At 35.5% G+C, this 15,947-nt stretch overlaps 1 protein-coding gene and 1 long non-coding RNA gene across 2 annotated transcripts in view; one reads left to right on the top strand and one right to left on the bottom strand.

Moving 5' to 3' along the window:
• PCDH9 (protocadherin 9) overlaps positions 1-15,947 on the top strand; it is a 1,000,311-nt gene that overhangs the window by 935,141 nt on the left and 49,223 nt on the right. The window lies entirely within an intron of this gene.
• LOC132352603 (uncharacterized) lies at positions 2,108-7,887 on the bottom strand. Its single transcript, XR_009498811.1, has 3 exons — positions 7,652-7,887; positions 3,655-3,775; positions 2,108-2,517 (listed from the first exon to the last, which is right to left on the bottom strand). It is a non-coding gene; the product is annotated as an uncharacterized LOC132352603 (long non-coding RNA).

Genomic DNA, 15,947 nt, shown 5'->3' with positions numbered 1-15,947 from the left:
GCACCCATTCTTTCTGAAATGAAGAGCTAGAGAATTAAAGGAATGGAAGAGTTTGTGAGAAATACCTCCTGAGCCTTGCCCTGGTTTTGAATTTGTTAACATCAGAGCCTCTATTCGACTTGAATCTTCAGTTCACATTGGCAGTTGCACAATTATGTTCTCTCCTGTTTTCAGCATAATTTTTGCATCTACTTTGCAGAATGCAAGAAAATCAATCTTTGACTCACGTATATGAAGGATGTAGCAGTATCTAGCTATTTCTTCTCTCCAAGGTTTTCCTTCTTATGTAGAGATGATTTTTTCGCTCTCTATTTCATTCCATTTTCTATGACCACTAGTACTGTATTTCTAGCTGTCAAAAAATTAGGCAATTTAATGCAGTAGGTAGAAAGGCGATATTCCTAATTATTTCCCCATATATCCTAAGTATATTAGTTCTGCAAAGAAGGCTTTAAAAAAACAAACTTATTGCTAGGTAAGATCATGCTTCAGACAGCTGTTGGAATAAAATCATCTTTTTTTCAGTATATTCATCTTAAATGTTTACCAATTTCCATCAGTATTAAAGTTCTGGTGATGGAGGACTTGCTGAGGATTTAGACTAATCAAAGAGTCAAACCTGATGGAAGATTTAGGGCCTCTTCCAAACTGCAGCTCAATGGCTAAAGGTATCTGTATATTTGTAGGCAATCAAGTCAAGGGTGGTTTATCAAACATGCTCCACTGTATGAATGTATACTTAAATAAAATAAGCACAAAAGTTAAAAAGAAATGAGACAGTAAACTTTGTTTCTTTAGAAACTGCGACAGTAGTAGGCCAAACATCATTATGCTAAGCCTCAATGTGTGTTCATATGTACACACTGACATGGGCAAAATAATGTATATGCATGAATAGAATATATTTGCATGTACAAATATAGTTGTTCATATTTAAGTACATTTTCTCATGTTAAATTCAGTAAAATTGAACTCTGCCATCTGGATTTTATGTATTTTGGTTTTAGAATTTACTATGGAGTTTGCCTTGAATCTATAAAATAGGCAACGAGGACTTGGAATAATCTTCATAATTTCTGTTTAAATTCTAAGGGTGTACTTTTAGGGGTGAACACCCCAAAAGTATTATTTTAATACCAAACTTCTATTTTACAATTTTCTTTATTCTAATTTCAAGGTTTTTCTTTTTACTTCTCCTAAACATGATATGTAGAGTTTGCAATTGATTTCTGACTAATTCTTAAACTGGGTATTCTAGTGGTCAATCTAAACCTTGATTCTTTTCTTTTTTGCCACAGGGCTTAAAAGATACAGGGAAACATATTGTATTGTTAATATTACCAATGGAGAAAAATCACAAGGTCTGAAACAATTATAAGTAAAATAAATCTAAAAGGTTTTGAATCATTTAGTCACACTGACAGTCACAAGAAAATAAGGATCTTTATGTAATTATCTTTCTCTATGGATGAAGGGAGATATAAGCTAAATAAAATATGTGACTTGCGTAAGATATTGCTTATAGTTAGCACAAGAACTGCAATTAGATTGCCCTTTTATTACACTTTGTGCCTTGATTAGTCTTGATCAGTTTCCAAAATCACACACACACACACACACACACACACACACCCCTCATCCACATCCATGACCAAACCCACATACAAAGAGAGTGAGAGAGAGAGAGAGAAGGGTAGGGTGGAAGACACATGCATATACACAGCCTTCAGTTCTGGGAGCTTGTAAGATGGTAGTCATTTTATTTCATAAATAGAAAATGTCCAGAAAGACATATTCATGGATAGAGACTTCTCATAATGAATAGAGGCTTTCACCATCATACATTCTCATCTGTGACTTTCACCTCCAGAATTCCAGTCAGATCCATACATTGTTGGGATCATCAGGTAGTAATGACTTTGAGAATACCTCCCCTATGGGAGGGCCCAAAATGTGACTAATGCTTAACATAGATATTTTTGACATGTGGCTCTCACACGAGAGTATTCTATGAAACGACAATTTTGATTAAAAGATAGATTTACATTATGTTTATAAATCATTGGGAAATAGCTTGCTTTAAGTTGATAAACTGAATTTATTTTTTTTATTTTTTATTTTTAAAATACATTTATTTATTTATTTTTGGCTGTGTTGGGTCTTCATTGCTGCACGCGGGCTTTTTCTCTAGTTGCAGCAAGCAGGGGCTACTCTTCGTTGTAGTGCGCGGTCTTCTCATTGTGGTGGCTTATCTTGTTGTGGAGCACGGGTTCTAGGCACACGGGCTTCAGTAGTTGCAGTGCGCAGGCTTAGTAGTTGCAGCATGCTGGTCCTGGAGCATGCGGGCTTCAGTAGTTGTGGTGCATGGCTCAGTAGTTGTGGCACACGGGCTTAGTTGCTCCATGGCATGTGGAATCTTCCCGGACCAGGGCTTGAACCTGTGTCCTCTGCATTGGCAGGCGGATTCTTAACCACTGTGCCACCAGGGAAGTCTGATAGACTGAATTTAAACTTCTCCTAAAAATATTTTAAATTATTGTTAAAACACACAAATAACTCTATTCATTTGAAAATGTTATTGATTAATTTTATTGAAAGATAGCAGAGGAAATGCAGATCACATTTAACGTGCATTCTAATGACACTAAGTACTCTACAGCAATTCCCAAAAAGATGTTATAGTAAAAAAGATAAATATAAAATCTTGAGCTGGGATTTAAAATAAAACTCTGCCTAAGTTAATCAAAATCTTATCAATGAAAAATCTGACATTGCAAAATTGAGATTTTTTTTCTTCTAAGTTTAAAAAGGTTAATTTTGACATACCCCAAGAGATGGTATCACATTAGGCAGCTAAGTGTGCAATTTTGGATAGCTGCTCAAACAGTAACAGAGGCAGTGGCTAGCACTGCACATAAACCTACACATAGTTTAGTGCACTCGTCCTATAGCATATACCTTTAAAAAATTCATTACTTTGAGCTATTGATAGATCAAACCTTATTCTACCTTAAACTGTATATCCTGGTGATCAATAGATAAAATAAATTGAATTTATGTAGTAGATATTTGTGTTTTACTCCTTTCTTGCTTTAAAATTATTGTGAGAACTCAATTTTTGAAATCTCATCTTTACTATGATTTTCCTGACACTGGAGATATCAAATGCATGACATCCTAGAATACTGTTTCAACAAGAAAAACTAATGACAGGAAAAACTAATGTATTTATTACTACCTAATTACATCACATTTTTACCTATTTCTAGCTCCAAATGAATACTATTCTGTATTGTTTTAGATACATTTCCATCAAAATTCTTTAATTTGAATTAATAATTATTTATACACATTTAGTCCACACAGCATACATACACAAATTATGAGCCGTGCATTTTAACTTATTTAATTAGGATTATATTGATATTTGGACTGATACTTATTTTACTGCCAACAGACAAAATGTGAACTGAGTACAGGAGGAAAGGGGTATAATTATGAGATTAGTGCACAACTCTTCCTGTCGGATGAGTAAAGTCGTTGTGGGTCTGTGGATCCAGTCCACTTAATAGATGCCAGTGGTGCTTTTGTAGATAGTCAATGCCCCATTGACTTAATAGAAACACACTAGGGCCATGTTATTATGCAGATTACCTCATCAGCCATCCAATGCAAGGCTATGGGAGAACACTTGAGGAAACACAGTGGTGGCCCCACTTCATTTGCTCTCAGTGACCTATTGTCCTCAATATTGTTCCATCAAAAATTAGCTCAGCTGTGAAAAACAAAGGTTTAAGAGATTATTAGGTACTCAAACAGATAGCATATCTACTGCTGGATAATTGCTTGAGATTTGGTTACCATTAGTTGTCCTTCCAGCTCAAAAAAAATTGATGTATTAGAAAGGTATTGATGAGGCTAAAAAGTACCTTCATTTAACATTTATTTCAATTCACCTTGAATTCCACTACTGCTTTAATGCAATCAATCACTGAAACTCTGTAACATGTACTATGGCAATTTTCAGTGATTTTCAGAGAACCTAATATTACTTTCAATTTTTAATGTACAATTAACTCAAGCCACATTCATTACTATAGGTAGAAAATTTGAATACCAGCATAAAAGGAAAGCAACTTTCAAATACTGTCACCGAAAGACTCTAAATAGTTGCTCAAACTATCCGATGTCTCTTTTAATTAACATTCATAAACACATAAGGAAGAAAACCTCTGAGTTTTAAATTTAAAAGTCAAGCTGTTTTAGTAGAAGGTAGGCATATTGCACACCTAAACATCCTTTGAGAATCACAGTTAAGGTTTAATAAACACTCTCCCTGTTTCTGCTGTGGTGTGAGTTTCATTTTGCATATGCTGACCTTGGTTTAGGATGTGGAAAGTTTGTTATTAAACTTACAACCTGCCATCAAGGTGGGCATCAGCTTTTTCAAAACAACCCCTATCCACATTTTAGCAGCATGTCTTTTCAGCTCTGACACTAATATCCAGGGCATCAAACAAGGACATATGCAAAACAGGTCTCTTAGTTCTTGTGCAGATGAGTTACTAAGTAGTAGGTCTGTTCTGCAGGGCTCTGTGAGGTCCTCCCCAACATTTCCTACCAGCTGCCAACATGTCCCAAGCAGATCAAATGTTCTTTCACCTGAGACAAAAGCACCTTTGCTTCCAGCTAGCCAAACAAACCTCAAACTTGTTCTCCATCACACTTAAAGATATTTGAAAGAGATATAAATAACTGCCATCACCCTAACTCATATTCCTCTACTGTGTATAAAAGTGTATATACTTAGACCTTTAGCACATATGATTATGCACTGGTCTTTATGAGCTCAGAAGTAATACAGAGATTCTGAAAACTGAGTAGTCCAAACAGTGGCCAAATGAGTGAATTGAATGGTTAAGGAGAAAATTTCTAAACATGGTCCTTTGTTACAATTTAATTCGTACCTTCCTGTTCTGACACCTTCAACTTAAGACACAGAAGAAATAGTTGTGCTTTGTCCTCCCTGTAGTAGATTTGCCACTGTTTCCAGACAGCCTCCAATGTTTCTCCTAGAATGTAATTCATCTTCATTGTTCCTGTGCCGACAGGATGGAAACTGCTTACAAATTTTACAGCTAGCAATACTTTTTATTGTTGTTCTGAAAGGGCTCCTGAGGGCTTTCTATTTTATTTTTAGGAAACGTCTGAATTTTTTTCCTCTTTATGTTATACTTTTCACTATTATGAATGATGACCCTAGAATACTGGGAGGAAAAAACAACCAACACTCACCAAACTCTGTAACTGTCATAAGTTTTAATGCAATCTTCCAATACTTTGATTTATTGCAGGTGCTACATTTTAACTATGTTATAGCTAATGAAGAATATGAACAGCCTTTGTGGAATGTTGACATTCTTTCAAACTAAGAAACCTTCAGGATGGCTCAGATGTCTTTCAGAGGATAACTGATATAATAAGGAATGTAATGTTTTTCTTGGGCTTTTAGGTACTGAATTAAAATTTTAGGCATCAAAATGTAGTCAAATTTATGATGAAGCTGTGAAATTATATCACTCAATGTCAACCGTGTTCCTTTAGATGTTTTGTTTTACTCCTTTGATATCCCTCAGGCTTGATTATACTTGAAAGTAGCCAAAAAGAAGCCCTGAAAATGAATGTGACATTTTGTATGTTAACATTTTAGGGACTTTTAATTATAAATCATCTTCGGAGAGGTCATTTGTCCTCATATGAAAAATAGCATAGGCAAACAAACATATTAATGAACTAATGGTTAGATTGAAGATGGAAGTAGCCCATATTGTACCAATACACTTGTTTTGTGTAGAAGAGACAGATTTGCTCTCTTATTCTCTTTCATAATCAAGTTTTATACTAATGTTGAAATCCAGTTGCCAATAGTTTTGTAATAGTTTATAAAAAAATAAATTCAATCCAAATCAACATTCATAAACATCAGTGTGCATCATGAAAAAAAGTTTTCCATATATATTGATTAATATTTTTAAATGAGAGTTTCTAATTGTCCAGTATAGAAAAGTGAATTTAACTACTTTTAAAATCAATTTTGAATTTATGCAGGATCTTTTTCCACCATGCAAACTGTGAAAAGTACATGCGTATACATATATATTTATATACATAAAAAGCATAATATGTGTATATATTATGTATATTCTTATTTCTAGGTAACAATAGCTATATAAAATCTGATAAATTCTTTCTAATATCTTAAATACTTTATTTCTAAAGAAAGGGTAATAAAAATTCAGGAAATAATTAAAATCCTACCAAAGGTTCCATCCTGACATAAAAATGACCATGCTATTAACATCTGATAATACCAATATTTTCCTTTAATTAGTAGTTCTGTTTCAATTAAAATAATTAATTTTTTAATAATTACTTCACACTGTATTAGGGAAATGATGAAATTATATCAGAGTATTATCATTATATAATCATCAACCTAAACTCAACATTGGTAAGCAATTTAATTATATTGCTAACATAGTATCAAATTTTAATTTTAATTAGAATTACAACTCATATTACATTACTCAGAGTATATCACGGATGAATATTTTATGCTAGTTATACAAATATTTTTTTCCATTTGCTATGAATATAAAATTTAAAATCTTGTGAGTTTTCTGCATTGATAAACTTACTGAATGATATCAGGAAATAACCTAAAAGTATATGATATAGATTACATTTGAAGGGCATTTGTGCTAATATTCAAAGGTGAATGTGGAATGCAGAAGTGGTTTATAGTTATCTAAATTTCATCTTTTCATTCATAGAGAAATTGTTGTGAGAGCATACAAATGAGTTTTAATCAAAGTATAGCTCAGTGATATAATAAACATTGATCACAAGATAATTTTTATTCTTGATTTCTTTGTGGTCTTACAGTGTAAGGAATAGACATCCGAGAGAAAGTAATCCCATGGGGTTGAATCTTTGCCTGCAATTTAGCAACTGGGAGTTTTAACATGTGCTGTCAAATATGCACCTATGTTTATGATTTACCTTCCTCCATGAAGAGTCTGAGGGTGGCTATAAGGGATTTGAGAGCCTGCTGTTTAAACTACTCAACTGATACATTGTTTCATTTATTTTGGCATCTGTGGCTAATCTCCATTAGATTAGACAATGTACCCCTTGCCTTCAACTAGAAACCGTTCAGTTTTCCTAACAACGAGCCTTTCCAGGTTTATTTCCCTAACATTGCCCTGAAGAAATCCTCCGATCCAGATAATCTGATTTCATAAAAAAAGAAAAAGTTAACCCTGTATAAAACAGACAATAAAATGGTGGTTACCGGTGGATGGGGATCAGGGAAGAGTGATGGTGTTTAAGGATACAAACTTGTAAGTACTAGTAAATGAGCCATAGAGATCCAATGCACAGTATAATGAATATAGACAGTAACATTGTACTATAATTATGTAATGTGATAAATATTGCTACAAGCAATCATATTACAACATATAAATATACCAAAGTAATAGGCTGTACACCTTAAACTTACTGGATGTTACAAGTCAAATTTATTCAAGAAAAAACAAAAATGAAAAGAAAATCTGATTTCACCAGTGTCCTCATTCAAACCATTTACCTTTTTGTTGTATGTTTCTCCACTCCTCTTGATAGAACTGCTATAGTCACATTTCTCTTTCTTTACATGTTGGAATCTTGCCCATTCACCAAAGCCCATCTTGCTGCAATCTTCTTTATAACAGTTTGAATGAGTCTTCTGAATTTATTTATCTTTCTTAATTCATCTGAAATCCTGATCATGTTTTGTTTTATCATACTTTGTGCTCCTTTTCTCTCTTTTGAGAAGCTGCAAGTTCTGTTGTGGAAGGGAATAGACCTTACTTATCACTCTAATTATTTTTTTCCTGCACACTGGGACAGAGGAGTGGAAAAGTACACCTTGGAGTACATACCAGGCTTGCTTTCCAGCTGTGCCATGTACTGACATTTTGGCCTTGAGCAAATTACCCTAGCATTATGCATGTCTCCTCATATTATAGTCCTGTCATCATAGGAATGTTGTGAGGATCAAATAAGCTATTTAACTCATTCAGAGAGCTTTATCTCACTTAGTAGGTGTTTTAGCATATATTTGTTCAGTGGGTAGGTGTTTTGGCTATCACTCTAGGGTGACTTTTTGCTTTTAAGGAATAGTCTTTAATTTACTCTAACTGGACCCAATACAATTGCCATCATGGTCCTGACACATCTTTGCTTTTTCACTTTGTCTTACTTGCCTTTAGTGAAGAAGTTACATTAGTGTTTTTGATACAGCGAAGACTTTTAAATGTCTTCATTTTTGTGGGGGTGAGGTAAGGAGAAACAAAAAGACTGACCAAAAAAAAAAAAAAAAAAAAGAAAATATTGCTGAGAAAGACAAGCACAGGCTATGATAATTGTAGAACAAGAAATATGAACCTGTATGAGGGGCATGTAGAAGAGATTTGAAAAAAAAAAAGATTTTGGTTTCTCAAGGACAGGAATTGAAAGAGGAAGTATATTATAGAAATTGATGACTTTGTCAAATGTCTAAAGAGAAGAGTGGTTTTCAAGCTAACCTTTAAAATGCAAGACTTCTGTGAAGGTACTTCAGGGATTCTGTAAAAGTTTAATTTCAGTTTGAAATGTTTTTTATGGTTTTAAGGCTGTATGGTTTGTATGGTATTAAGGATGTAATTTTAAAAATAACCATTTAAACATATTGTATTTTCAAATCATTAATATATTGGAGCCCTCCAATACTGTAACTTCTGTTTTGACTAACTGGTTTTTATTAGCAAATATTTTAGTTTGTAGAGCGTAGGATTCACTGATTCTAATACAATTTCATCTTGCCTGTAATATTTGTTGGTTTCTATACAATTTTTCACTTAATAAACTGTTTTTACTGCCTAAAAATAGTTTGAAAATATCTGATTTGAAAGTCAGTTGGTGTGGACACCCAAAAATGAATATTCTTAGAGGGGACTTCAATTTGGAGTCTATAGTTCCAATGAAGTTTTCTCCTGAGAATAGTTTAGAAGGCATAGTCAGTTCTTGTAATTTGCAGTACTTTTGTTCTATAAAGTCTCCATGAACACTGAATTAGCCAACACTGAATCATTGTTCCTTGGGGAAATATAGGGTTAGGTTCCTATGAGCATCTGGTCACAATATTTTCTTCAAACAATCAATACATAATCTTGTTTTATGTGTGCTTCTGTTTAAAGACACATTTTTAATATATATTGTTGATTCATGAACATTGAACTCATGGCCAACAGCGCCATAACTCATGCCTGAGCAAATCTTATCTAACACATGCACTTTTCCAAAAGGCACATCACAGCTCTTCCTCTTAAGAACACTAGACAGGACTTCAGCCCTATGCTTGGGGTCATTTTAAACAAGTGAAGTCACCAACAAAAAGCACAAAAATGTTGCCCAAAACGTGGCAGTAAGTAGACCTTGAAAAGGACACTTTTTAACAGTATAAGAGCAGAAACAAGAAGGCAGAAATTTACCCTATGAACGTGGACATCAGGCAACTCAGATTTTCTTTTGCTCTGTGCATGAACATGTCCATGATGGACTGAAAAAGTGTGGTCATTGATGTTTGTGGTTACAGAGAAATTTTGTGTAACTCTGTGGTTACAATAGGCAAATTTGCAAATTCAAAATCCATGAATAAGGATGACTGACTGCATGTGCTTCCTCATCCAACTGGTGGATTACTTGGCTTGGGTTGCTACTCAGGTGGGAAACCACCATGCACAGTCAAGCAATGACACATCTGTGCACGTGCTGATGGACTGAATTGTGAAAATGTCAAGACTTCAGGTTGTGCTCTAGCCTTGTCACTCCAGTGTGGTCAATGGACCCACAGCACTGATACATCCAAGACCTTGTTAGAAATGCAGACTCTCAGGCCCCACCCCAGACTTACTGCATCAGAATAGACATTATAGCAATTTGTATGCATATTAAGGTTTGAACAGCATGAGTCAAGGCATGTAGTGAACTAATCCCTTATCAGTACAGTGCTAATAAATTCTGTCCTGTATGTCCAGGAAAAAAATTGAATGAGGCAAGTTTATATGAAAATTCCTTAAATGCTATAGAAATGCAGAGATGGGAGCAGTGGGCCCTAGTGGTGAGAGAAAGAGGAAGGGGCATTTTTATTACACAGCTACATTATCTCTGTTGAAGTGAAAGCCTTTGCATTTTTGATCTTGTTTTATAAGCGTTATTTCCTGAAAATCCATTTTTTTCAGCCACTGCAGCTCTTTTCCATTCTACACTTTTTCCATTTCTACTATGACTTCATTACATTAAAAAGATGTGTCGATATATTTTTTTCTAAGAAGGAGCTTTGCAACTGATAGAAGAAATTAGATTTTTTTTTTTTAACTTTTGGATTTATTTATTTATTTATTTATGGCTGTGTTGGGTCTTCATTTCTGTGCGAGGGCTTTCTCTAGTTGCAGCAAGTGGGGGCCACTCTTCATCGCGGTGCACGGGCCTCTCATTATCGTGGCCTCTCTTGTTGCGGAGCACAGGCTCCAGACGCGCAGGCTCAGTAATTGTGGTTCACGGGCCTAGTTGCTCCGCGGCATGTGGGATCTTCCCAGACCAGGGCTCGAACCCGTGTCCCCTGCATTGGCAGGCGGATACTCAACCACTGCCTCACCAGGGAAGACCCGAAATTAGATTTTAAAAATACCACTCTCAAGATCTTATAGACATATAACTTTTTCTCCTTATAAACAAAACACAACAAAGAAACAGAAGACAACTCACCTTCATCTTAAAAGAAAGAGATGACCACATTAGAGTATCTTTAGTGAGTTGCTGTGGTGTTAAATATGTACCTGCATATTTTATTTATGCCTTTTTGAAACAATTAAAGAATGTCTCTCTTTTTTAAAATATGTCAAAGAGACTTCCAACTACAGAGTAGATCTCCTGGAAAATCAGAGGGAACCTAATGGGTTTTTTTTTGTTTTGTTTTTGTTTTTAATTTTTTTTAATACATTCTTTTTAAAATTAATTAATTATTATTTATTTTTAGTTGCACTGGGTCTATTGGGTCTCCGTTGCTGTGCGCGGGCTTTCTCTAGTTGCGGTGAGCGGGGGATACTCTTCGTTGCGGTGCACGGGCTTCTCATTGCGGTGGCTTCTCCCGTTGCGGATCATGGACTCCAGGTGCTCGGGCTTCAGTAGTTGTTGCACACAGGCTCAATAGTTGTGGCTCGCAAGCTCCAGAGCGCAGGCTCAGCTGTCGTGGCGTACGGGCTTAGCTGCTCCATGACACGTGGGATCTTCCCGGACCAGGGCTCAAACCCGTGGCACTTACATTGGCAGGCGGGTTCTTAACTTCTGCGCCACCAGGGAAGCCCCTGAACCTAATGTTTAATCTTATATTTTCCAGCTTTACTTTGGAAAAAGTGAAAACCAAAAAAAAAAAAAAAAAAAAGGGAAAGAAAACCCTCTCAAACCAAGGTTTGGTTATCACATCTCAAAATGCTTGTGATAAACCAAGTTCAAAATGCATGTGGTTATGAAAAAAGAAAACGAGTAAAAAGGGAAATCATATTGTTTCCACTAAAGTATTATCAAAGCTCCTCAAAAGCAAATTGTTGTTTTCATGTTACTGTGGAGCACTTATGTGCGGCTGTCTTTTAACAAAAGAATTTCCCTTCTTGCCAGTTGTTTCCATTCACAATATTCAGCCACCTTGTGACTGATTTGTGCCAAGTGGAATTTTTCCAAGTATGCGATATTTACAATTCTCTATTTACTAGTTCCTGGAGACAGATAAAAATGCAGCAGCAAATAGTTCTTTCCCAGATAGAGGAATGTACTTAAGTATCTGAGACTCAAATGAAGACAGAGCCCTGAAATGCAGTTTTACATACAAAAGACATTTTTAAATGTATCTACAGAGATTAAAAAAGCATTATATTAAGTAATTGACTTTAGACTATGAGGTAAAAATCTAGAAACCTTATCGGTTGTATAGATAAAAAGAAGGTGTCAGTAAAACCAAAAGTGGTACAGAATAAATAGTAAAATATACATTTAAAAACTTGCCTTGTGAGCACTGAGAGAACTTTCAAGAAATAATCTGAAATTGTGTCAAAAATCAGTGTGTGAATGAAGAGTGATACTTAAACACATCATTAACGTTATCCTTATTTTTTTTTTTTTTTCAACATTCACAGATACACTGTAGGAAATCGTTTCTCTAAATAGATGTATGAACTCCCGCCAGCAATGGGCATCTCTTAAAATTCTACTTCTTAAGTATGCTCTAGAAGTTGAGGTATTAATATTTTTATTTTTCAACCTTTTCATGTCTTCAAGGTTTTTTTTTTTTTTTTAAACATCTTTATTGAAGTATAATTGCCTTACAATAGTGTGTTAGCTTCTGCTTTATAACAAAGTGAATCAGTTATACATATACAATATGTTCCCATTTCTCTTCCCTCTTGCATCTCCCTCCCTCCCACCCTCCCCATCCGACCCCTCTAGGTGGTCACAAAGCACCGAGCTGATCTCCCTGTGCTATGCGGCTGCTTCCCACTAGCTATCTATTTTACATTTGGTAGTGTATATATGTCCATGACACTCTCTTACCCTGTCACATCTCACCCCACCCCCTCCCCATATCCTCAAGTCCATTCTCTAGTAGGTCTGTGTCTTTATTCCCGTCTTGCCACTAGGTTCTTCATGGCCTTTTTTTTTTTTCCTTAGATTCCATATATATGTGTTAGCATACTGTATTTGTTTTTCTCTTTCTGACTTACTTCACTCTGTATGACAGACTCTAACTCCATCCACCTCATTACAAATACCTCCATTTCATTTCTTTTTATGGCTGAGTAATATTCCATTGTATATATGTGCCACATCTTCTTTATCCATTCGTCTGTCGATGGACATTTAGGTTGCTTCCAGGTCCTGGCTATTGTAAATAGAGCTGCAATGAACATTGTGGTACATGACACTTTTTGACCTATGGTTTTCTCAGGGTATATGCCCAGTAGTGGGATTGCTGGGTCGTATGGTAGTTCTCTTTTTAGTTTTTTAAGGAACCTCCATACTGTTCTCCATAGTGGCTGTATCAATTTACATTCCCACCAACAGTGCAAGAGTGTTCCCTTTCCTCCACACCCTCTCCAGCATTTATTGTTTCTAGATTTTTTGATGATGGCCATTCTGACCGGTGTGAGATGATATCTCATTGTAGTTTTGATTTGCATTTCTCTAATGATTAATGATGTTGAGCATTCTTTCATGTGTCTGTAGGCCATCTGTATATCTTCTTTGGAGAAATGTCTATTTAGGTCTTCTGCCCATTTTTGGATTGGGTTGTTCGTTTTTTTGTTATTGAGCTGCATGAGCTGCTTGTAAATCTTGGAGATTAATCCTTTGTCAGTTGCTTCATTTGCAAATATTTTCTCCCATTCTAAGGGTTGTCTTTTGGTCTTGTTTATGGTTTCCTTTGCTGTGCAAAAGCTTTTAAGTTTCATTAGGTCCCATTTGTTTATTTGTGTTCTTATTTCCATTTCTCTGGGAGCTGGGTCAAAAAGAATCTTGCTGTGATGTATGTCATAGAGTGTTCTGCCTATGTTTTCCTCTAAGAGTTTGATAGTGTCTGGCCTTACACTTAGGTCTTTAATCCATTTGGAGTTTATTTTTGTGCATGGTGTCAGGGAGTGTTCTAATTTCATACTTTTACATGTACCTGTCCAATTTTCCCAGCACCACTTATTGAAGAGGCTGTCTTTTCTCCACTGTATATGCTTGCCTCCTTTATCAAAGATAAGGTGACCATATGTGTGTGGGTTTATCTCTGGGCTTTCTATCCTGTTCCATTGATCTATATTTCTGTTTTTGTGCCAGTACCAAACTGTCTTGATTACTGAAGCTTTGTAGTATAGTCTGAAGTCAGGGAGCCTGATTCCCCCAGCTCCATTTTTCGTTCTCAAGATTGCTTTGGCTATTCGGGGTCTTTTGTGTTTCCATACAAATTGTGAAATTTTTTGTTCTAGTTCTGTGAAAAATGCCAGTGGTAGTTTGATAGGGATTGCATTGAATCTTTAGATTGCTTTGGGTAGTAGAGTCATTTTCACAATGTTGATTCTTCCAATCCAGGAACATGGTATATCTCTCCATCTATTTGTATCATCTTTAATTTCTTTCATCAGTGTCCTATAATTTTCTGCATACAGGTCTTTTGTCTCCTTAGGTAGGTTTATTCCTAGATATCTTATTCTTTTTGTTGCAATAGTAAACGGGAGTGTTTTCTTAATTTCACTTTCAGATTTTTCGTCATTAGTGTATAGAAATGCAAGAGATTTCTGTGCATTAATTTTGTATCCTGCTACATTACCAAATTCATTGATTAGCTCTAGGAGTTTTCTGGTAGCCTCTTTAGGATTCTCTATGTATAGTATCATGTCATCTGCAAACAGTGACAGCTTTACTTCTTCTTTTCCAATTTGGATTCCTTTTATTTCTTTGTCTTCTCTGATTGCTGTGGCTAACACTTCCAAAACTATGTTGAATAATAGTGGTGAGAGTGGGCAACCTTGTCTTGTTCCTGATCTTAGTGGAAATGGTTTCAGTTTTTCACCATTGAGGACAATGTTGGCTGTGGGTTTGTCATATATGGCCTTTATTATGTTGAGGAAAGTTCCCTCTATGCCTACTTTCTGCAGGGCTTTTATCATAAATGGGTGTTGAATTTTGTCGAAAGCTTTCTCTGCATCTATTGAGATGATCATATGGTTTTTCTCCTTCAATTTGTTAATATGGTGTATCACATTGATTGATTTGCATATATTGAAGAATCCTTGCATTCCTGGGATAAACCCCACTTGATCATGGTGTATGATCCTTTTAATGTGCTGTTGGATTCTGTTTGCGAGTATTTTGTTGAGGATTTTTGCATCTATGTTCATCAGTGATATTGGCCTGTAGTTTTCTTTCTTTGTGACATCTTTGTCTGGTTTTGGTATCAGGGTGATGGTGGCCTCGTAGAATGAGTTTGGGAGTGTTCCTCCCTCTGCAATATTTTGGAAGAGTTTGAGAAGGATCGGTGTTAGCTCTTCTCTAAATGTTTGATAGAATTCACCTGTGAAGCCATCTGGTCCTGGGCTTTTGTTTGTTGGAAGGTTTTTAATCACAGTTTCAATTTCAGTGCTTGTGATTGGTCTGTTCATATTTTCTATTTCTTCCTGGTTCAGTCTCGGCAGTTTGTGCATTTCTAAGAATCTGTCCATTTCTTCCAGGTTGTCCATTTTATTGGCATAGAGTTGCTTGTAGTAATCTCTCATGATCTTTTGTATTTCTGCAGTGTCAGTGGTTATTTCTCCTTTTTCATTTCTAATTCTATTGATCTGAGTCTTCTCCCTTTTTCTCTTGATGAGTCTGGCTAATGGTTTATCAATTTTGTTTATCTTCTCAAAGAACCAGCTTTTAGTTTCATTGATTTTTGCTATTGTTTCCTTCATTTCTTTTTCATTTATTTCTGACCTGATCTTTATAATTTCTTTCCTTCTGCTGGCTTTGGGGTTTTTTTCTTCTTCTTTCTCTAATTGCTTTAGGTGCAAGGTTAGGTTGTTTATTCGAGATGTTTCCTGTTTCTTGAGGTAGGCTTGTATTGCTATAAACTTCCCTCTTAGCACTGCTTTTGCTGCGTCCCATAGGTTTTGGGTCGTCGTATCTCCATTGTCATTTGTTTCTAGGTATTTTTTGATTTCCCCTTTGATTTCTTCAGTAATCACTTCGTTATTAAGTAATGTATTGTGTAGCCTCCATGTGTTTGTATTTTTTACAGATCTTTTCCTGTAATTGATATCTAGTCTCATAGCGTTGTGGTCGGAAAA

Source organism: Balaenoptera ricei, chromosome 18 (genome assembly GCF_028023285.1).
Source record: "Balaenoptera ricei isolate mBalRic1 chromosome 18, mBalRic1.hap2, whole genome shotgun sequence".
NCBI lineage: Eukaryota > Metazoa > Chordata > Mammalia > Artiodactyla > Balaenopteridae > Balaenoptera > Balaenoptera ricei.
Note: the sequence above shows the minus strand (reverse complement) of the source record. Positions and strands in the feature narration are given on the sequence as shown.